Source organism: Petaurus breviceps, unplaced genomic scaffold (genome assembly GCF_028583685.1).
Source record: "Petaurus breviceps papuanus isolate PSGF00001 unplaced genomic scaffold, PetGlider_PUasm1.0 220, whole genome shotgun sequence".
In the NCBI taxonomy this organism is placed as follows: Eukaryota; Metazoa; Chordata; class Mammalia; order Diprotodontia; family Petauridae; genus Petaurus; species Petaurus breviceps.
The window spans coordinates 14,998,239-15,022,618 of NW_027185876.1; the positions used below are offsets into that span (position 1 = coordinate 14,998,239).

The following is a 24,380-nucleotide window of genomic DNA, read 5'->3' on the forward strand; positions in this document are numbered from 1 at the left end:
AGAGAGAGAGAGAGAGAGAGAGAGAGAGAGAGAGAGAGAGAGATCCCGTTGTCTCAAGTTGAAAGTGGTAGGGCAGGGGGTTCCACGTCCTTGGGGCCACATTGTTGGAGACTTCCCATCTGGTCTGAATCCCCTGGTGTGAGTAAAGGAAGGGGAACCGCAGGAACCCAAGAGAATCGGATAGCGAAAGAGGAGGTTCCAGAGCGGCTGAGGGCGGCAATAAATAGATGGGCTCATTGCGGAGCAACTTGGGGGACCCGGAGCAGGAGCCTGGGGTTCCATGGGGTCACTTCTGCTCCAGGGCCCAGCTTCGGGTGGGTGGGGCGGGCTAGTCTTCTTTAGAGTTGATTTCCCCCCACCCCCACCCCACCCCCAAGTAGCGGGCCAGACAACTTTGCCTGGAGTTTGGAGAGTGGATGAGTGGATGGGGAGGAGCGAGTCAGGCAGACTGCTCGAGGCGGCCCAGGGCCATCTTTCCAAAAGTTTCCTGGCTTTTAGAGGCAGAAGGGACCCTAGAAAGCATCTCCTCCAAGCATACCCCCTCCTCCAGCTTTACAGAGGAGGAAACTTCTTATTTCTTTTCTTGGTGATAAGGCTTCAGGGTCTCTCCCTTTGTTAACTGGCCTCCTCCTCCCCCTCACCACTGTTTTCTGTTGGGATCTGAGTCTTGGCTCATGTTCCGGAGTCTCATCCAAAGGAAAAGAACATTTTTCCAACTGGCTGCAGTTCTCGGTCAACTCAGCCATTTGAGAGGAGAGTTCGGCACAGTTCAAGCCAGCAGGGGGTACAGCACCATTTTGCCGACTGTTTGTCTTTCTCCCTTTTTCCTCTTTAAATAACATAGAGTAATGATACCAGAGGGGTTCATAGAGAGCCTTTAGGCCAAGCCGAATTTTGCAGATGTGGGACATGAGGCCTAGAGGGGTATAGCCACTTGTTCAAGATCACAGAGTGTCATAGCCAGGATTATCACTTGCCTGTTTTGATTTCATCCATTGCTGGCCCCTTGGTACCACTTTGCTTTCATAGAATCGGCATGGCATGGTGAAGAGGGCACCAGACTTAGAGTCAGGAGGATCTGAGTTCAAATCCTGCCTTTGACACTTACTAGCTGTGTGACCCTGGGCAGTTGCTTATTCTTTCTTTGCCTCAGTTTCCTTATTTGTAAAAGGGGAGGACATTGGACTGATGCATTCCAAGGTTCCTTCCAGTTCTGAATCTATGTTCTTAGGGACTAAGACACAACATGCTAGACTTGGAATCAGCAAGACCTGGGATTAAGTCCTAACTCTGACACTTTGGCAAGTCACACAATTGTCCTCTGCCTCAGTTTAGTACCTACCTAATAGGACTGAAGTGAGGCTCAACGGAGATCATGCATATGAAACCCTTTGCAGATTTTAAAATGCTACGTAAATATACATTATTATTATTCTTGGATATCATGACAGAACATACAATTCAGTTCTGGGAGGGACCCCAGAGACCATCTAACCTCCCCTCATCATACAGATGAGAACCCCGAGGTCCACAGGGGTAACCTGGCTCACTCTAGGTGAGACAGGTACCAAGTAGCAAAACTCTGAACACCCAAATTAGCGCTTCCCCACTTTCTGGGACAAAGCAGTTTTTGTACCATGAGGGCTTCATAATTGTTTTCCTCAAATCAGTCAGTCTGCATAACATGCAACATAAGTTAGTTGCTACCAAGAGAAGTCAATCAACCAACAAGCATTAATTAAGCACCTACTATTTGCCAGATACCATACTTCCTCAAATCAGTCAGTTTGCCTATCATGCAACATGGTAGTTGCTACCAAGAGAAGTCAATCAACCAACAAGCATTAATTAAGCACCTACTATTTGCCAGATACCATACTAGGAACTGAGAGAAGAAAGATCATTGTAACAACATAGCTGGTCTCCTCTTGTACTTGCTTGTGAGTTGGTTTATCTTTTCAGGTAGCTTTTAGAGTATTGGGAGATTCAAGACCCCCATTTTATTTGGAATCAGACGGTCTTCTTATGGATTTCATACTGACATACCTTACTTATGTGACATTGTCCTCTTCCCTCTTTGGGCTTCATCTTCCTCCTTATAAAAAAGGCGGTGGGATTCCATCAGGGGTTTTCATCCTTTTTGTGATAAGGACCTGTTGGTAGTCTGGTGAAGCATATGGATATCTTTTCAGCATAATTCTTCTAAAAACCGTAATGAAATGACCTGATAGCTTTCAGTTAGAGGTTATTGAAAACAAAGATTTATTTTTTCCCCTTTCCAAGATCACAGAGGAAAACAGGTTAAGAATAATCTCTAAAGTCCCTTCCCCTTTTAAATCCTTTGGAATGGAATGGAGAAGCTTTTATTAAAAGATTGCTATGTTCCAAGCACTGTGCTGAATGCTGGGAATACAAATAGAAAATGGAGACAGGTTTTGCTCTCTAGGAATTCATGTTCTAATTGGGGGAAACGACAGTTTTAAGAGGGTTGAGATGCGGGACAGATGGCAAAGCTCAGTGGTCCTTGGGGATCAAAGATAGGCCAGATTGCAATGCCTGAGAATCTGGAGGGCATAGGCAACCTTTCCCTTTCTTCCTTTTCCTTCCCTTCCTCTTTTCCTTTCCATACAATATATGCATATATAAAAAACAGAATAGAAAAGAATTTCAATAGGGCGTAGCAACAGGGCGATTATAAAACCTAGAGGTCCTTAGAGCCTAGTGCCCTTAATTGGGACTGGACAGAAGAGTGGGGCCTCTTGAAGGAGGCAGTCACACAAGTTGTAAATGATAGAGCTGAGATTTGAACCTAGGTCCTCTGATGCCAAATAAGTCACTAGCCAAAATACCAGTCAAAAAAGCTGACCATATTGAATTGAGTTCTACTAGACCTTATCATAGAGTTTGGGTCACCATCAGCATCTTTTAAAGTTTTTTTAGGTCCTTCTCTATTAAGAAAAATGGCTACTTAAAGCAAGGACATTACTGGGGTTGGGCAATCAGCACTTTGCTTCAGAGTGCCAAAATTTAGAAGGTGCTGACAGCAGTTAAATTCAGAAATAACTGAATTTAGCTTTTTGTTAGCAGGAATAATGTACTCTTTCCCCCCTATTTGTCACAACTTAGATGTTTTTCTCCCCATAAACCCATTCCCTTCCATCTCTCTATCAATCACTCAATCAGCATCCCTGCCCCACCCCCCATCTGAGTTTGTTTATGAAAGTTGGTTGAGGGCAAATTTCATAACCGATGGGAAATACCCAATTTACAGGCAAATGAGAATGAAAGCAAATACATACCCTAAAATGGATTCACCACAAATACATGATAACTCATAATGTCATCTCCTATAAACACTGATTTCTCTATGCCCTCTTTCCATTTCCTGAAATTCGTGTTCAAGTAACTTTTGCTCACTGAGTACCAGCACTGAACTGGTACTTGGGTAGAAATGTGATCTTGTTGATGGAGGATACTGCCTTTAATGATACAGATTGTGGCCCATGCAGGACTGACCATTCTATGTGACTCTTGTATCTGCAACAGGTTGGGAGCTTTCCTCTACTTCTTTTGACATTGTATGCATATCAAGGAGCACAGAAGTCCTTCTTTGGGCTTTGCTGCCTCTTGTTAAATGACTATCCCACCTTTTTTGTTGAGTCTTGCTCGACAACATCCTTTATAGATACTTCTTTTCTGATACAATTCTCAGTTGGCAATGTGTTACAGCTGCTCATGCCCATCATGACCTTGGGGTAGTGGATGGGTCATTGGACTTGAAATCAGGAAGAACTGGGCTGGGCATCCTGCTTCAGACTCTAACTGGCTACATGGCCTTGGCTTAGGTTTTCTCATCTATTAAATAAGGGAGCTGGACTTAGTGTCTTCCAAGGTGCCTTTTAGTTCTAAAGCTATGATCCTTTGGGTGGCTCTGACCTTTAATTCTTTGGAGATTGGGGTACGTCAAGTCTCACAATCAAGAAGTGGCACTGGAAGAATATTGTTGTTATTCTTTTTTGAAACATCCCCTACCCCTTAAAAAGGAGAAATATAGTAACGCCAAATTCAGAAAAAATTTGTTTCCCCACAATGGCGTTCTAAAAGCATGGAAGTCTCTTGTGGGAGAGCGAAAGTTCTAGAAGTACCTGAGACTTCTAAAATTCTCTGAGAGCATCCTAGGCCCCGTTGGATAACTCCAAGACCTCCTCACTAGCATCTCTGGAGAGGAAAAAGTGGGGGAAAAATTCATCTGTTCTTTTAATTAGGTCTTTAGGAAACTCTAATGTTTCACTATGCATTCTCATCATTATGTTTAATAGAAATAAGATCTATTGGAGGAAATTCAAAAATTACTTTAATTTTTATTGATATTTACTCTTTTTATATCAGCTTGATTTCCAAATATGTCCATTTTCCTTATCCAGTGAATCCTTGTAACAAAGAATAAAATAGAAAAGTGAAAAAAGAAGCAATTTAGCAAAACTAAAAACACATCTTTGTTCCTCTCAACTTTGAGATCATGTCACCTAGTACCTTCATTCTCTTACCCCGTGGTCTAGTTCAGGGCAGCTCTCTTTCCCCCAAAAGACAAACGTACTGTGTGTGTGTGTGTGTGTGTGTCTGACACACACATACATATAAAATAACTAGCAAGCAATTGTTCTGGCTTGGCCCAAGCAATATGTGTGTGTGCATGTGTGCACGTAAAAAAATATGTGTGTGTGTACATCTATATCTATATCTGTTCTATTTTTCAGTACTGAATTGTGTCACAGAGATTTTAAAGTTCAACAAGAATTCAGATTGTAGGACTTCAGAAAAAGGGAATATCTGTGCAAGACTGTTTCTAGAACATTGTTACTAGTTGGGGCTGCTTGGAACCACCCTGGAGATGGGCCCATGGGAACTCTCCATTAGTTGTGCAAAGAGCATGGTATCTCAATGTCCACCCTTACTTTCTCATTCACCTGGTAATCAGTTCTGTATTACTACTCCAGAAGTGTGAGAGAGTCAGTTTATACAAGCTTGTGAATGCCTATTGTGAATTCAGTGTGAGCATGTACACCTCAGCCAGCAACTGCTATAAATAAGGGACTGATTAATTGATTTCTAGACATAAGAAAGTGATGGAGAAAATGTTAATAAATTTACAAGTGTGTGTGTATATATGTGTATATATATGTATATATGTGTGTGTATATATATGTATATATGTGTGTGTATGTATGTGTATATATATATATATATATATGGAGAGAGAGAGAGAGAGAGAGAGAGAGAGAGAGAGAGAGAGAGAGAGTACTAGAAAACTAGTTGTTAAACACTTACTAACACATCCCTGCACTGCTCTGTGAACCTACCCCATTTCCTAGGATCTGTACCTTCTCTCTCCTTGGTATCCTTGGGTTTCTCTGCAACACATTTGATTTAGGGACGTCTGTTACATCTGTAGCATATACCTTCTTATGGGGTCATAGGTTTAGAGATTTAGGAGTCTTTTGAGAACATTTAATCCAATTTTACATATAGGGAAACTGAGACTTGGGGAGATGAAGTGACTTTCCCAAAATGACACAAATAGTAAGGAATAGATATAAGAAATATATAAATAAGAAAATTTTGTTTCAAACAGAGGCTTTCTGACTCCAAATACAACATTCTTTCCATTGTATCACATTTTCTCTTCTAAATGTCTTGTTAGAGTTAACAGTATGTCCAGGTTCCTCTGCTTGGATGTCCCATTTTTCCTGTCATTGAACTCAAGAATGACTTGATGATTAAGGAGCACTTCAACTCTCCTTAACCTACTTCCTTGGATTTGTATAAATCTCCAAAAATTATGGTTTAGTTAATATTCTTTAGAAATATTTAGACTGGAGATAATTTCACTCTCTCTGTGGCTTCTTATTTTTTTGTTGCCCCTCCCTTGGTGTTTTTTTTATTCCAATTCCTTTCCTTCCTATTCAAATAGTTGTTCCCCCCTTGTCCTCCAAGGATTATGTGATTTGTGCTTTCTTAACTAACTACATCCCCCTGAACTTCAGATTTTTTCTGGCTTGAGGACCCCTGGAGAGGTGAGCCTTGAAATCAAGTTATTTCCAAAAGTGTGAAAGACCTTTGCTGGGGGAAGATAAATTCATGAACTACTCAAGGCTTCTGACATACTCTGAGAGTATGGGCTACTTCTGTATTTCCTCATAATTCACCAGCATCCCTAGCAGGACAGAAATGGAAGAGACAGTCTTGTAACTTCCCTGTCACTTGGATTGGGCCATCAGGCACCCCTGTGGGGTCACTTTGTATCTCCTTGACCCTTGGTGGATTCAAAGATAACATGGCTTCCATGTCATGGGAGACAGGAGATCTGGTTCTTAGGATGTCTTTGCTAAGTGATGGGGCTTGCCTCATCTCCTTCGCTGATCAATGTAGTTCACAACTTCAGGAAGCACTGTGAATTCTGGGTAACTAGAGGAAGGGATCTCCTCTTAATCCATCTCACAAGTGGTTAATCTAATGAACTCGGCCCTTGATAAAAGATTCCACCAGTGTCGCTATGACCTAGGAAAGCAAAATTAAGTTTTTCAAAAAGGAGCACAGTTGCAAAGTGGTGAGGCATAATACAATATTATTTGCAAATTTTGTTTGAATTTCAATGCTTACTGAATTAAAAAATAGGTTATTTTAGTAAATCTGAGAGAACCCTCATTTCTAGAATTAAGAAAGTTAAAAAAGATATATTCTATTGCATGTACCAGGTCGTGTTAATATTATCATTAGATGGTAGTGCATCATACAGTCCACATATAGTGTGGGCTATATCAGACTGTAAACTCCCTGAGGGCAGAAACTGTATTCCTTTCCATTTTTGTATCACAGTTTCTTGAACTTAAGAGATGCCTACTGAACGTTTTTTGAAGTGAATTAAATTGAACAAGACCTGTGGTTGTCAATGGGCTTTGACTATATCATCAAGACTTTGAGTTGAATGAGGTGAGAAGCATAGGGGTTGACATGCAATGCCATTCAAACACCCTTTTACAAGGCTAAAAGTCATTCTCTTTCCTTAAATATCCTGGAATGAGATTTTTTACCTAATTTTTCTTCCCTACCTCTGATTCTCTATATCTTTTCTTTTTTCCTTTCTTTGCCTCCTCTTCACCCTACTCACTCCTCTCTTCCTCTCCCTTCTCTCTGATCCCCTGTTCTGCTGAGATCCTTCATGCTACATTACAAAATGATCTTTCCTTTCATTTAATTCCCATAGAACTTATAGTGGTTGGAACTAGGGAAAGGAAAGAATGGAATGGATAAATAGGAAAGGGCATTTTTTACCCAAAAATCCCACTTCCTTTTTTCCATCCCAACTTTAGGCGCTGAATACTGTAAATTAGGCTGTTTTACTACATAAAACCTTACTAAAAATCTATGAGGGTTCAACAATTTGTGTGTAGTAAAACCCGGATTATAACCATTTCTTAGCCCCACCCACTCATCTACCCTTACTATCCCTTGAGAGATCTGGCAAGATGTTTTCATGGTATTAATAATAGTTATGACATTGACTAGTTGACAGGTGACTTCCGTTCAAAGTCTGATTTTTTTTGGACCACCTTCAAGCTTTTTCCTGTTGGGTCCTTTTCCCTTGCCCAACTCTCTTATAGACTGAAATGCCTAAGTTTTTCATTATTTCCAGCTACCACCATCATAAGCATTCATTAAGTGATGGATACAGTGGTGTGTTTCTCTGGGATGGTATATGAAACCTACCAGACAAATAATTTTTGAAAAATGAGACACTGAAAAATGACTTTTCCCTCAAATTTGTATTTCACTCCCAGATTGGTGTTCAGGACTATGCTAGGCAGATTTTGCTCTTTTTTTAATATTAACAACACCAACACTAAAAAGCAAAAATATATCTCTTACCCCAAGACCCTCACAGAGCTAGATGGATGGCAAAAACTGGGAATATTAGTTGATGTATCAAGTACTGATTACCAACCCAGTTCTGTTCTAGGCTCTATGTGGGATAAAAAGATGAATAGAGGGCATCTTTTTTTTTTGGTAGGCAACTGGGGTTAAGTGACTTGCCCAAGGTCACACGGCTAGTTATTGTGTTAAGTATCTGAGGCTGGATTTGAACTCAGGTCCTCCTGACTCCAGAGCCAGTGCTCTATTCACTGCACCACCTAACTACTCCCCAGAGGGCAATTCTTTTTAGTGGATAGGCACTGGACTTGGAGACAGGCAGATTTGTGTTCAATCCTGTTTCAGGCATCTACTAGCTATATGACTCTGGGCAAATGACTAAACCCTTCTCAGCCTCAGTTTTTTCATCAGTAAAATGGGGATAAAAATAACATCATAGGGCAGCTTTGTGGCACAGTAAGCAGATTCATCTTCCTGACTTTGAATCTGGCCTCAGACCCTGGGCAAGTCACTTAGCCCTGTTTGCCTCAGTTTCCTCATCTGTCAAATGAACTGGAGAAGGAAATGGCAAATCACCCTAATATGTTTGCCAAGAAAACCCCAGATGGGATCCCAAAGAGTCAGACATAACTGAAGTGACAACAACAGCCAACAGTAATAGCACAGGGTGGTGAGCTTTGTAAAGCCCTTTCATCTTAAGCTGCTCTATCAATACTGGCTAGTATCATTAATAAATGTTAGCAATTATTACTAAGACCTGGTCTTTGTCCTCAGGAGGTTTACATCCACCTGGGAAGCAACTCACAGGAAACAATCAAAGAACAATAGAACTTACTTGCCGGTTTTGTTGTATAGATTTTGGCAAGTTCAGCACAGGGCTGGATGGATGAGAAAAAAGGTGCCGTCATTCTTCTTGCTATCATCATTGCCCCCATCCCCTAAGAGAACGGCTGCAGTCTGGGGACCGTAAATTGTCAGAGCTGATCGGGAGCTTAAAGATGATTGAATCCAACCCTCTCATTTGACAGATGAGGAAACTTGAGGCCTCCGGGAAAGGGGAAGTGGTTTTTCCAAAGTCCACATGTCTGAGCTGGGATTAGAGCAGAGGGCTCCTAACTCCCAAGTGAGCATTCTTTCTAATGCATTAGTCTCCAGTGGCTTGATTGGAGATGTGCTTGGGATTTTTTTTTAAAGCTGCTTCTAATACTGATCTTTTTCATCTAATTGAGGTTCTTATTCCCCAGGGACATCTTTTTTCCCCCCAAAAGAATATTAACTATAGCAACAATAATAACATATAGGGTCATGCAGGGTTGGTGCCTGAACTGAAATTCAGCTCTTTTGTCTCTAAGACCAGGATTCTTTCTGATATATTTTGCTGCCTTTCAAAATAATAAAGTGTTACAAAGGAGATTCCACCCTTGAAGGCCTTCTGGAGCCTGCCCTATGCCACTGCCATGCCTCACTGCCCTGACCATTTCCCCTAAGGCTTGTTAAATTTAGAGGGGTAATGAAAGGCACAGGATCAGCTGGCACATAGCCTACCCATGCCTTTGAAAAGTTCTGGGCAAGCCCCCAGCCTGGGGAGAAGAGTGGCGGGAGGGCCATGTGAAAGTTCCTTCTGACTCCAGCATCATCAATAACTATCTGAAGGGTTGCTAACTAATCAGCAATCATATGTTACGCATGTACTATGTGGCAGGTCCTGTGATAGGAGCTTAGAATCCAAGGACTATCTCTTCAAGGAGGTTGCATTTTAATAGAGGGGACAATATGTGTTTTATATATGCATACACATACATATGATTTCATAGATATACTGTTTGTATTATTATAATATATAATACATAACATAATATAATAATATATTATAGAATTATATATTATTGTGCGTAATATATAATTCTATGTTATATATAATTATAATTTAATATATAATGCATCATATTATACACACACTATATTATATATACTACATATATAAACATGTTGTCATAATATATATATATGTATGATAAATATATGGTCATATATGTGTACATATGTACATATATAAAACACATTTTCTCCTTAATTAAAATACTGAAATAAAATCTCTGTGTGTATACAAAAAAAAAAGAAGTAACCATAGAGGAAAGGTTCAAGTGGTTGGGGGTGGGGGAAGGTGAAGACCAGCAACGCCTACAGAGCATGGCACTTTGGGATGAATGTTGAAGGAAACCAGGAATTTCTATAGCCAGGAGTACAGAAGGAGGCCATTTGAGGCTTGGGGGTCAGTTATATAAAGACATGGAGACAAGAGATAGAGAATCGTGTGTGAAGAACAGAAAAGTGTTTATTTTGGCTGGATTGTGGAGAGCTTGGAGGTGAGCAATGTATAATGAGACTGGAAATATAGGAAGAAATCCAGTTAAATGCCAAGGAGAAAAATTAATATTCAATTCCAGAGGTCATAGGAAGACATTGGAATGTTTTGAATACACAGAGAGGTGACATGGTCACAACTACGATTCAGGAAAATCACTTTGGCAATTGTGTGGAGGATGGTTAGAGCAGGGGGATATTTGAAGCAGGAGTTTAATTAGGAGGCCATTGCAATCATCTAGCTAAGAAGTAATGAGGGGTGGAATTAGGATGGTGACTGTGTGAGTGAAAAAAAGTGGGCCAAATATGAGAGATATGGTAGGGGTAGAAGTGATTGGATATGTAGGGTGAGGGAGAATGAGGAGTTGAATAGGATGCAAAACGTGGCAAGGCCAGGTTTGGGAAGGGAGTGTTTGCCTCTCTGGCAGGACCAGTCCTTCGTTTTCCTCAGACATGCCTGGCTCACTTCTGCCTCCATGACTGTGCTCATAGTTAACCTTCGCCTCTCTCTGAGTTCCTCCTCTGCTTGGATGAATCCCATCCATCCCATCAAGACCCAAGTCATTCATGAAACCTTATTTCACCAGTCCAGTCCACAGTGACTTCTTCCTTCTCTGAATGCCTCTAGGACTTTGTATTGCTGCCCCAGTGTTAAGGATTCACTGTTCTCTAAAAGTTTCATGTACTAGAGAGGTATTCTGGGTGCTGTGGAGAGAGGCCTGGGAGAGAGACCAGAAACCTGGGGTTGAGGCCCATTTTTGTGACTGACTTTGGGCAAATCATTCAGCCTTTCAATGCCTTTTCCCTCAAGTGTAAAACACTAAGATGCTTGAGGTTCCAGAATGGGAACATAAAGGAGGAAATTTCAAATTACCAAGGGGTATGACTTTAAACAACAAATTTTATTTCCATTTTTGTTTTTAATATTACCTATATTTCTCAACGTGTGCTTCCTCACTCCAACCCCAGGCATCCTTTATAAAAAGAATAAAAATGAGGGGAGAAATCTGTAAGCAAAACCAACCAACTCAAATAACAAGATTTATATTAGACACAGCTCTCCACACTCAGAGTACCTCCCCTGCCCCAGGGCAGGGGAAGCAGGGGAAGAGCCTTCTCACATCTGAGGTTTGAGGCCAAGCTTGTTCATTGTAATTTCACAGAATCCAATGTCTCTCTTTAGTTGCTGATCTTTCCACTAACATTCTATAAGTTGGGTTTTTTTGGCTCTGCTTACTTCACTTTGTTGCCATTTTCAGTTTTTGGATATGTTTTGCTTTTCCACTACAAATATTTACAGATTATTCCCACTTTGTGACAGAGATCTTATAACAAAGCAGAACTGTTATATAAAACTAGTAATACAGTGACCTCATCGGAAAGGGTGGGCATGTAATGTTTCACATCCGTGGCATCACCCCACCCCTCTACTAAAAAAAAAAATGACCAAATATATATTTTTTTATCCCTTCTACTTCTACCCCATTGGAAAAAAGAAAAGAAAAATAATATTTTTGGTGATAATTATACATGGTTAAGCAAAGTTCTTCCCACAATCATTGGACTATATTCAAATATCTCTCTGTTTTTATCTCTTTATATCGATCTGTATCTCTATTGATCTCAGTCTTAATCTCCATCTCTGCCTCTACCTTTCGTTCTTTACCCAGGCTGTCAGATCTCTGTTACAGACAGTTGGTGGCACAGTGGATAGAATTCTGCACCTGGAATCAGGAAAACCTGATTTCAAACCTGGTCTCAGACACTTATTGCTGTGTGACCCTTGGCCAAGTCATCTAACTTCTGTTTGCCTCACTTTTGTCAATATTAAAAAACCTGGGGACAGTCACAGCAACTAACTCCCAGGATCGTTGTGAGAATCAAATGAGAAACCATGTGTAAAGTGCTTGACACAATGGACAGCACATAGTAGGTGCTAACTAAATGATAATTATTATTAACAATAGAGAGAATGTTTATCACCAGTCCTCTGGAGTCATGAAAGGTCATTGATAATAGTTTCTTTTTTTAAAAAAAAATTTAAAATTTTTATTTTTTTGCTTTTTAGAGGGGGAAGGTAGGGCAATTGGGGTTAAGTGACTTGCCTAAGGTCACACGACCAGTTTTATGTTAAGTGTCTGAGGCCAGATTTGAACTCAGGTCCTCCTGACTCCAGGGCTGGTGCTCTATTCACTGCACCATCTAGCCACCCCTGATCACAGTTTCTGACAGCTTTCAAAGTCACTTGCTTTTACACTATAATTGATATTGTATACATTGTTCTTTCGCTTCTACTTATTTCCTTCTTCATCAGTTCATAAAAGTTCTCAGAATTGTTCATTTTTATAATATGGATGTTGTATAAATTGTTCTTCTGGTTTTGCTCACTTCATTCTGCATCAGTTCATGTAAGTCTTCAAAATCACCTATTTCCTCATTTCTTATAGCACATTAGTACTTTATCATATTCAAACACCATAACTCATTTGATTGATCGGCATGCACAGCCAGGTGTTTCTGGTGGGTGCTAAGTATCTGAGCCTGGATTCGATCCCCACGTTATCCCGACACTGGAGCTGGTGCTCTTACTCGCTGTGCTACCTGGCCGCCCCTTCTTTCCTTTTTATGCCACCACAAAAAATTACTATAAATATTTTTGTATGTAAGCAAAATTTTTCTCTTTTAGGGGTAAGGCTAGCAATGGAAGAGCTACGTTGAAGGGCATGTACCACTTACTGACTTTTTGTATATGATTCCAAATTGCTTTCTAGAATCATAGTACCATTTACAATTCCATCAATAGTTCATCAATGTCGCTGTTTACCCAAGGGAAGATGAGTAATAAATAGAAAATTTAAGACTGAGACCAAGATCCTCTGTTTCCTAATCTGGTGTTCCTGCCCCTGCCTCTAGTCGCTACCTTTAAGAGATTTCAATTTAGAGAAGACTAATATATAGGAAACAATTAAAAATTACAGATAAAAATAGAACAGGCATTTATTAAGTGCCAATTGTATGCCCAATGCTGGAGGAAATACTTTTAAGATAGTTCCTTGCCATCAAGGAACTTTTAATTATTGTCTAGAAGCATTTTAGAAGTAGTAGAGGATAATTAAATTCTAGATTGTTCTGAGTCAGCTACAAGTTCTGTGCAATATGCAAGAGGGAGTCCTCACATTGGTGAGATCATAGAGCTAGCCATTAAAGCAAATACAAGACTTCAGAGGAGGCTGAGTGACTGTGGCCCCAAGTATTCAGAGAGAGGGTGGGATTTGAAGAAGGCCTTAGGGATGGGCAGCAGGCAGGCTGAGAGGGACAGAAAGGGAATTCTAGAGTGGTGGTGGTGGAGGGGGATACTGGACAAAGACACAGAGCAGAAAATATGAATGGTGTATAAGGAAGAACAGTCTGGTTGGAAAGTGAAATGTGCAATTTAACAGAGGGTCTTGACACACATAGTGGTCTGAGAAACGGAGACTTGTTTGGAGCCTCTAAAAATGTATAATTAAAGCCTACATCTTGTATCTTTCTAAATACAAAAAATGAATGTGTATGACTGGTGGCAATGGGTCTGTAGTGGGTCAGGGGTCATGGGAACATGCAGTCATGGTGGGAGTAGATAGTTGGGTGGTCTCCCCATCAGAGTACTGTTAGTGTCAGTGATTAGGTAATTATTCTCATGTGGAAAAACCTCTGCCTTTTTTGGTCCAGTCTTACTCTACGTAACAGATGATCTATTCCTTAGCCATACTCCTTCTTTCTACTTGGTACCCCCCAAGGGGTTAGAGATTCTAGTTTCCTAGCTGAGGAGTGTCTCTTGCCCGGTCACCTCAGAGCTTGGAAACTAATTAGCAATGCCTGAGTAAGAACCTTCCCCTCTCTATGGAACATGGGAGCTTCCGTGTTCCTAAGCTCTTGAGCTGCCCTGAGGCATGGAACAAAGATTCTTCCAGAGCCCAATACTGACATGGACTTTCTTCCCCTCCTATGGCCTAAAGACTATCAAATCCCATTGAATCCCTAGGGATATTTCTTCCACGTCTATCCTTGGTCTTGATTTAGAGGTGGTCCTGAGCCCAGTGTGAGGAGCTCATTGGGCTGTCCTTTTAAGCTTCTCTTGCTGTCCTTGTCTCTTATTCCCTTGGTTGTCTCTGGTTAAGTCACAGGAACTTATGTTTTGTGCCTTCCCTTTAGAACATCAGATAAACGCACCTATTTCCTCCAGCATTAATTGGTACATGTAATTCTTCAATGAACATCTCTTTAGTCCTAGCAAGGGACCTTGACAGTAGGTCATTGGTATGACTAGGAGGCAGTATAGTATAGTGAGAGTCATGGGATATGATTTCAAATTCTGGCTTTGCCAGTGTGACCTTTAGTAAGTCATTTAACACCACTTTCTTCATCTGTAAAATGGAGGGTGGGTGGATTAGATTGTCTTTTTAAAGTCTCTTGCAGTTTAAGCTTTTCCATCCAATGATTGACGATTAGGGAGAAATTACTGAAGATCTCCATTGAACCTCAACATGGAAATAACTCTCGGGAGACTCTCAGATTATGTAATACTTGGGTTAAGAATGATTCCTCCTTATTTTTATGAAAAATAAGAATCAAGAATATGCTGTTGACAGGGACAGGAATTTAGACTTCAAAACGATCTTGGTACTCATTTAAATTCAACTCACAAATAATTATTGAGTACAGAAAAGGCTCAGAATTGTGCTATGACTTGTGGTCTAGGCTTTGGGCTGACTGAATGCTTCATATAAAATCTAGCAGCCTGTAGAACTCAAGGCCATTATTGTGGAGAAGCAGCATGGCTTAGTGGATAAAGCATGAAGGCACAGAGTCAGGAGGACCCTCATTGATTTATTAGCTATGGAAAAAATGGCTTAACCTCTCGGAGCTTCAGTTTCCCCATCTGTGAAATGGGTATAACAGTAGCACCTATGCTATAGGGAGGTTTCAGGGATCCAGTGAGATGATATGTACAAAGTGCTATGTAAACTGTAACTCATTTTAATACATGTGAGTGTTCATATTCTTACTATCCCTCGCATAGTTTTGATTCAGTATTTTCTCTTGATCCATTTCCTTCAGTAGTTTTCTCCTATTTACTGCTTTGAAGTATGATCCTAGTACAGGATCAAAGATCTAGAACTAGAATGATGTAATAATATATAATAAAATTACTTATGAAAATAATATATTATTATAAATTATATAAGCTATTAATTAATATATGGTAATTATTATTAATTAGCCTCCATGCAGTAGAAAACAAGAGTTAGCTTGAGTTTAAAAACCTAGAACTGCCAATTAATACCTGAATGATATTGGGCAAATCTGTGCCTCAGTTTCCTCACCTGTAAAATAAGGAGTTTGGACTAGACGACCTCTAAGGTCCTTTAAAAACTTTAATCAGTGATCCTATGAACACCTACAGGTATGAAATCACAAGTCCATAAAGGAGAGGTTCTTACCCTTTTTTGAATTTCAAGGACCAGTCTGGCAATCTGGTGAAGCCTATGGATCCTTCCTCAGAATAATGTTTTTAAATGAATAGGATTACTAAGGAAACCAATTATATTCAATCAATCAAACAATAAACCTTTATTAAGTGCCTACTATGTGTCAGGCACTGTGCTAAGAACTGGGGATGAAAAAAGAGGCAAAAGTCAGTCCCTGCCCTGAAAGAGCAAACAATCTAATGGGAAAAATTTTAATCCATCAAAACAGTTTTTTTAATGTAAACTTTTTTTTTCTGAGGAGGGAAGGCAGGGCAGAGTTATGTGACTTGCCCAAGGTCACATGGCTAATAAGTGTTAAGTGCCTGAGGCCGAATTTGAACTTGGATCCTCCTGACTCCAGGGCTGGTGCTTCTATTCACTGTGCCACCTAGCCGCCCCCATCAAAACTGTTTTTGTTTTTAAAGCAAGTTCATGGGTCCTAGGTGAAGAACCTCTATGTACAGCTATAGTCTACAGCTCTAGCTACAGTCATTTAAAATTTTTTTTCCTATTTTATTTTGTCCAGTCAACCAAAATCCCTTTCATCTTCCCCCATCAAAAATGAGAAAGAAAGCATCTAATTCATAGACTTGTTGTAAAGTTTATAAGTGTAAAACTTTGTAAACCATAAATCCATATACAAATATAAGCTTATTTTCCTATAATCTCCCCACCTAGATGATAATTTTTGGACCTACGGGGCATTTCTTTCTTATTTTCATCACCTACACATTGTTGATACTCAATATGTTGAATGATTAAATCAATCAGAATGATAATAATTAAGATCAACAGAAAATAATGATGAAGCGTAAAGTGATTCAAATCTTGCCCTGACATTTCTCTGTGATTTTTCTGGGTCTCAATTTCCTCACCAATAAAATGAGGGAATTGGACCAGAAGACCTCCAAAGTCCCTTTAAATTCAAAATCTATGATTGTAATCATAATAGTGGGTGGTCCTTTTTATGCAAAACAACATTATTCATTCTCTCTCAGTAGGAAATGTGATGTCAGCTGTGGTTCCAGTGGGTGGGAAAGAAGATGGATTCCCCATTTGGAGGGACAATTTAGGCAGCTGTGGGTATAATAGAAACATTCCCATTGTTTCTAAAGCTGGAAAACACCCCTATAGGACCTTCAAAGCCAGGGCTTTGCATTAACTGAAGAGCTACCAAGATAATTTAGGCAAACATGCTTTCTGCTCTGAAATTATTTGTACAATTATGTTAACTTTTTTTTTGTGTGTGTCGTGGTCTAGACCTGTGATTTCGGTAGTATAGGGAGCTATTGATGAGGAAACCCCCTTTATCAATGCAGATAAGTGACCATTGGGTAATTTTTAGTTTGAGAGAGTTACCTGGGGCCACAGAAAGCTTAAATTGCTTGTACAGGATAACTGAGCTAGTATATGTCAGAAGAGGAGCTTTAACCCAGGTCTTCCTGATTCTGAGCTTGGCATTCTTTCCATGTTCGACAAAATTTTCTTTGGATATAAAGAACTGGCAATATAGATCATATAATTGTTTAATCAACCATTCACTCATTTGACAACTATGTGTGAGCACCTACTATATGTAAAACATTATTCTATGTACTGTGGGAGATACAAGGATGAACAATTAATCAACAAACATTTATTAAGCACTTACTGTGTTAGTCACTGTGCTAAATGTCAGAGATAGAGACCAAAAGCAAAAACAGTCCCTTCTCTCAAGGATCTTTCATTCAAATAAGGAAGACAACCTAGAAATAAATAAGTTCATACAAGACAAATGTCTAGTATTGGAAGGTAACCTCAGAAGAGAAGGCATCGTAACTGGGGGGGGGGGACTGTGAAAGGTTTCCTGTAGGAAATGGTCTTTGTAACTCTTTAAGATTTTCACTAAACTACAGTCATTTAAAACTTTTTCTTATTTTATTTTGTCCAGGCAACCAAAATCCCTTTCATCCTCCCCCTTCAAAAAGTAGAAAGAAAAAAATAAAAAACAACCCAATATTATAAACTGTTGGAATCAGAAAAAAAGAAAATGTAGAAAAACAACCCTCCTCCCTTTTTTGTGAACAATACACACTGTCAAGTTTATAGTCTTATAGAGATGATAAGGCAGGCATAGATGAGTAACCAGGGCATGATGGAGAATGTGAAAATGAAATAAATGATATAAAAATCATAGTAGAAGGGGAAGGAAAGAACTCTTTTAACTAGAAGTATTCTGGGAAATTTTCCCAGAGATGTTATTTGAGTTGGGTTTCGATAGATATATAAAAATTACATAAGCACAGATAGAGGGGGTGGTGGTGGAATGTGACTTATTAGAATTGGTGACTTCATATTTAAGTTCCTCTCAGAGCTCTCAATTGTCCCATGTCATTGTAATGATCTTGCATACATTCAGCAAGGTCCAAACCAGGTGGCCATTTCTCCAGGGCCTGGACACCTACATCTTGAACGTGTCCCAGAATCAGCAGGACCTACTGGGCTGCTTGAGAAAGTCTCAACTTTCTCTCAAGCTGTGGAAAAAGGTGGCTCTGGTCTTTCCAGTGGGGCTCATGGCACATGCTGGAGTGGATTTATACAAGTGCAGTGTAATGACCCTCCTGGGGGCTTCTTAAATCTTTAGAATCATAGACCTGGACACTGCTGACCACCCTGCAGGGGAGGTCCACATAAACAGCTTTTAGGGATCATTTTTTATCCTGGGATAAAGACTCCTTTCAGAACATTTTTTTGGGGAAGGGGAGGGAGCATCCATCACTAGTTATGATATATCAGATCTATCCATGGGCCATCTAGGGAACTTTAATAAGGAATAGGCATGCAAGTAGATATTTCTCCTGAATTTGAAGGAGGTTGGTGGGGGATGCAGGAATAAGAGAGAATTAGGCATTGAGAGAAAAAGGGTCAGTGGGGAATGTGTTCCTGGCCAAAGAATTCTCTTGGCCAGAACCCTGGAAAATGTGGAGATACAGATTTGAACATCTTCTAATGTCCTCAGTCTAGACTTCTTTCGCTACTTGGAGACAAACTTTGATGACAGACCTAAGGAAAGGTGGGCAGATACTGAAGGCACTGTTAGTAGAAGAGGTATCTTCTGGGACTCGTAATTGGAATGGAGACACTTAAAACTGATTGATTCTTCTGGGTTATGCTAGGATAGACTAGCCTCTATTTTTTCAGCTGCTTCTGAAAATTTTTATGTCAGAGATGCCAGAATGTCTTTGAGATAGAGAGTCAAGGTAGAGAGAGTTATGATCAGTTTAGAGAACCAGAGCTTTCTACTTGACTCTAAACTTTTAAAAATAAGTTTTTATTGATATTTTTATTATTATATCATAATTTTCTTGAGTATCTCTCCCCTCCCCTTTCAGAGAACCATTTCACATAAAAATATATTTTAAGGCAAAAAAAAAAGAAAAAAAGAGGGAAAAAGTCGGCACAACTTAATACATTAAAAAAATCTGCAAATATGTGCAATGTACCATACATGTGGACCTTCTATCTCAGCAGAGGGACAGGGTGGTAGTTTCTTCTCATTTCTTTTCTTTTAAGACATGCTTATTCTTTGTAATTCTGTGACATTCACTTTTTTATGTGTGGTTGTGCTTTCTATTTACATTGTTGTTACGATGTATGTTGTTTTCTTGGCTCTGCTTACTTCACTCTGCATCAGTTCATGTATCAGATTTCTATGCTTCTCTGCACTCATCACATTTGTCATTTCATATGGCACAGCACTATTCTATTGCATTCATGTACCACAATATGTTTAGCCTTCCCCCAAATGATGGGCCTCTACCTTGTTTCCAATTTTTAAAATTATTATTACAAAACATGCTACTGTAAGTATTTTGGTGTGTATAGAAACTTTCTTTCTTTCTTTTTTATATCAATGGTCTTCTTGGGGATATTAAACCTACTAGTGGAATCTTTGGTTCAAAGTGACATTTAGTCATTTTTTTTTTTGCAAAATTACAAATTGTTTTTCAAAATGATTGTTCTGATTCACAGCTCCACCAACAGTGTACTAGTGAGCCCACCTTCCTACAACCTTTCCAATATTGACCTTTTCCATTTTTTATGATCTTTTCCAATTTGCAGGTCATGAGTTGAAATTTTATGGTTGCTTTGATTTGCATCTCTCTTTTCATTTGGAACATTCTACCCTATGCTATTTAATACTTTTCATTCCTTTTGAGAATTATCTTCATATCATTTGATCATTTATTTATGATGAAATGATTTTTGGTGACTATACTTTTGAGCTCAAGATAGCTTATTCATTCATTATTCTTTTATTACTTGTTGAGTACCATCCCACTGTCTGCCTTGTATTGAGGGGAATGTGTCATAAATATTTCCTTATGATACAGGAGCTTATTATAAAGTTGAGGAAGGGGATCATGAAATAATTTAAGTAAAAATCAAAAGCATTTCACAAAATCATAGAGTATCAGAATTATCGATTATTTCATTCATCTTATGCTAGGATAAGAATCTCCTCTATGATATTTATGACAAGTGGTCATTCAGTTGATATTTGAATATCTCCAGTGTTTCTTCTCTCCTGAAGAAGCCTATTTCATCACTAAGTTCTTCCTAAAATTGAATTTAAACCTGCCTCCCCGGATTTTCTTTCTACTGGGCCTAAGTCTTCCCTCTAGCCCGCTTCTTCCATATGCAACCCTTCAAATACTTGATGGATATCTTGGCCTCCTGTATTCTCTTCCCTAGGCTATGGTTCCTTCAACCAATTTTTCCATGGTCTCTAGTCCCTCAGTGGAGATATTCTTCAATATTCTAGTTCTCTATTCCCCTGGGAACATCCCTTTAGATGTGTTCTACCTGTTAATGTCTTTCCTAAAATGTGACATCTAGAACTGATCACAATGGTCTAGATATAATGAGACAGCTTGGTAGTCAGGACTTGGAGTCAGGAAGTCCTGAGTTCAAATCCAATCTCGAATACTTATTAGTTATATGACCCTGGAGAACATAGTTTCCCTGTGTCTGCCTCAGCTACCTGTTCTGTAAATGGGAGCTAATAATAGCAGCTACCTCCAAGTATTGTTGTGAGAATAAAATGAGATATTTGTGAAGCACTTTGTAAATTTTAAAGCATTATATAAATTCTTCTTTTTCTTTTTCTATCGTTGTTGTTCAGTCATTTTTCAGTCATGTTTGACATTTTGTCACCCTATTTGGGGTTTTCTTGGCAATGGTACTGGAATAGTTTGCCCTTTCCTTCGCCAGATCATTTTACAGATGAGGAAACCAAGGCAAACAGGGTTAAGTGACTTGCCCAGGGTCACTCAGCTAGCAAGTATCTTAGGCCAAATTTGAGCTCAGGTCTTCCTGACTTCCAGGTCAAATGGCCGAATTCAAAGAGTAGTCATTCACTATTTGATATTAGTTTGGAAGACCACCCAGTAATATTTATCCTTTGATAGTTTTATCAATAACCTCTATGAAGGCATAGATGGCAGGCTTTGGCATATAACAAAAAGCTAACATATTCGATGACTGTATAAATTCAAAAAGATCTTGGCAAACTAGAACATTGTGCCAAATTGAATAAGTTGAAATTCAATAGAGGTAAGTATTAAGTTTTACACCTGGGCTCAAAATTTCATCTTTAGATAAACGAGATGGGGACTTGATAGCAGTTTGGTAAGGTATGACTAGACCATTATTTATTTGAAACAGATCCGGGGGATTTAGTGAACTGCCTGTTTCTATGAGTCAACAACATGTTATGGAAGCCAATAGACATAAAGTGTCTAGGCCTAGATTGGTTATGGTCTACTATATTTTGCCTTGATCATACTACCCAAGTCGTGGTAAGAAGATATGGGTTTGACCTTTAACTTTGCCATGCACTATTTTGGTGACTTTGGGAAAATTTACCTTGCCTCTCTGGGCTTCAATTTTTTCATCTGCAAAATGAAGGGTTCAATCCATCTCAGAAATCTGTGATTCTGTTCTGTTATTTCCTAGTTCCTATATTCCATAGATCTTTTACTGTAGTCAACCTGTCTCTTTTGTCTTTGTGATAGTTTTTGGTGATGGTGTCCCTCTGTTGGATGGGACAAAACCAAACTCTTCAGACTGACTAAACAGTTCATCTTGGATCATTCATCATAAAAATACAATGATCATTATTTGTATCATTACAATGAGTAAACTTGGGAGTGGCTGTTCACCTTCACTTCAGCCTTTCTTCACAGTGAATTAATTCAGTCCAATAACTTATCTTCTGTCTCTTGTCAAGTATCCTGGATCATGCTGGGCTCTGGCCTTTGCTCCCTCCTACACACGATTCTTCCAGGACTTGGAGTAGGTTTCTAAGGTTTGCAATTGCAAACCATGTTATCTGCTGAAATTTCAGAGCCTCTGATTGGAAAACTTTCAAGAGGAGGTGGGAAGCAGGCATGTGCCTCTCATTTACATTCAGACAGGATGACAAACGCCTCAGGAAGTCCCATTTGTTTAAAAAAAAAGGAACCACAAAATAAACAAAATCCACCCCCTCATTCCCTTCATTTTACCTCAACTCTCTGCGTTCTCAGGATCTTATAATAATAGTAATAATAATAGCTGGCATTTATGGTTCTTTGATGCTCACAACTGGTCAGATGTCTTCTCCATTTTTTAGAGAAGGAACCTGAGATGGAATTGGCATAGACCTAAGTGCCAGAACTGGAATTCAAATTGAGAATCCTCAAATGGATCTGCCAGGTTATTAATGTGGATGTTCTCAAGCACAGTGCTGGACAAATAGGAAATGCTTAATAAATGTTTCTTCATTCATTTTCTCTATCTCTACAGATCCCAATTCATCCCAATTCATGCCCATCTTACATGATTTTTGTTTGAGTCCTCCCATAAATTCTCTATGGTGGGTCCACCGAATGGGCTAAAGGCCTTCCTTGATTTCTTTTGATATTGTTTAAATAGGAGAGCAATGGACTCTTTAATTCTTTTCAAATTGTCATGTTCCATGACTCAAAACTAGTAATATCACCAGTACAGTCCATTGGTATTATTAATGATTAAAAAACACTCATCTAATATTTTAAACTCCACAAAGCACTATGCATATGTTATCTCATTTGAATCTTATTACAGCCCTGTGAGGTAGGTGCTATTATCCTTTCCATTTTTTTAGATGAGGAAACAGGCAATAGAAACTAAGTAATTTGATCACGGTCACATAATTACTGTGTATGAAGCAGTATTTGATCTTGGATCTTCCCAATTCTAAGACCAGTGGTCTGTTTACTAATTCAACATAGGCCCTTGTTTAAGGGAGAAATTTGGGGTCATTAAAGGAACGTTATGATTTCTCGTAGGTCTTATAGCTCAATCATCTTTTTATGTTTAATTCTGGGCCCAACTGGTTGTGCTTTTGCTGGAGATATACATACCTATTGATGATATGAATGTATGTGTGTGTATATACACATACATGCATATGCATATGTGTACACATAAATGGTATATATAACTAACTATATTTATATATTACATGTAAACGCATGTAAATAGTATATAAAGAGTATACATACACATATATGCACAGATTTATATACAATATACACACATGTCTGTCTCTCCATCTGTCCTTCTGTCTATCTATCCATTCATCCTTCCATCTATGTATGTATGTATATTTGGCAAACCCAGATCTTAATAATAGTTGACATCTATATAGTGTTTGCAAAGCACTTCACAAGCATCTCGTTACATATCCATAATAACACTTTAAGATATTTATTATTACTATAACTCTTTTGTAGATGGGGAAACTTAGTTACAGCTAGGTTAAGTGATGTCTATGATCACACCGCCAGTAAGTGCAGGACACACGGTCTGAACTCAGGTCTTCTACCTCCAGATCCAGTTCTATTTCTCCTGGAAAGAGACAACCTTCTTTATCCCATCCTTCTAGATTTTTGCTTTACTTGCCAAGAGTTATCTTTTATGTCACTGTTTCAACCATTACTAAACCACACCACTGACCATTTAATTCTCCCTCTACCCAACTTTTTATATCCCTTGTATGTATTAGCTTCCTCCCTTAGAATGGAAGCTTCTCAAAGGCAGAGACTGCCTTGCTTGAATTTGTAACCCTACCATATAGTATGATGCTTGGCACATAATAAGAACTTAATAAATTTGATATCACTCATTTACATTATTCTCTGGTGTTTCTCACTACTAAGCATCTATAAATTGTTAAAATTCTTTGAGGAGCTAGCTATACCCAAGGGTGTGCATGAAACATTCAATAAAGGTATAGCCAGTCTTATCACTTGACGATTTCAGAGTGACTACTACAGTTCCCAATGCCTAGCACAATTCTAGCACATAAGCAGTAGTAGACATTCCCAAAAAATACTTCCTGAAATTAATTGAGGATCTTTATTGAATAGAGAGTTCTTTCCTAGGTAATTTATGTTTTCCACTTTATCTAATACTAGATTATTAGGTTCCATTGTTTCTGATTCTCCCCTGTCTAGTCGGTTCCATTTCTCTCTCTCTCTCTCTCTCTCTCTCTCTCTCTCTCTCTCTCTC

The 24,380-nt window shown here is 39.1% G+C and overlaps 1 protein-coding gene and 1 long non-coding RNA gene across 5 annotated transcripts in view; one reads left to right on the plus strand and one right to left on the minus strand.

Annotated features, from left to right (window-relative positions):
• The window catches only part of DDR2 (discoidin domain receptor tyrosine kinase 2), a 264,822-nt gene that overhangs the window by 21,648 nt on the left and 218,794 nt on the right, over positions 1-24,380 (plus strand). The window lies entirely within an intron of this gene.
• LOC138166207 (uncharacterized) overlaps positions 1-24,380 on the minus strand; it is a 34,966-nt gene that overhangs the window by 319 nt on the left and 10,267 nt on the right. The gene's annotated exons all lie outside the window — the stretch shown is intronic.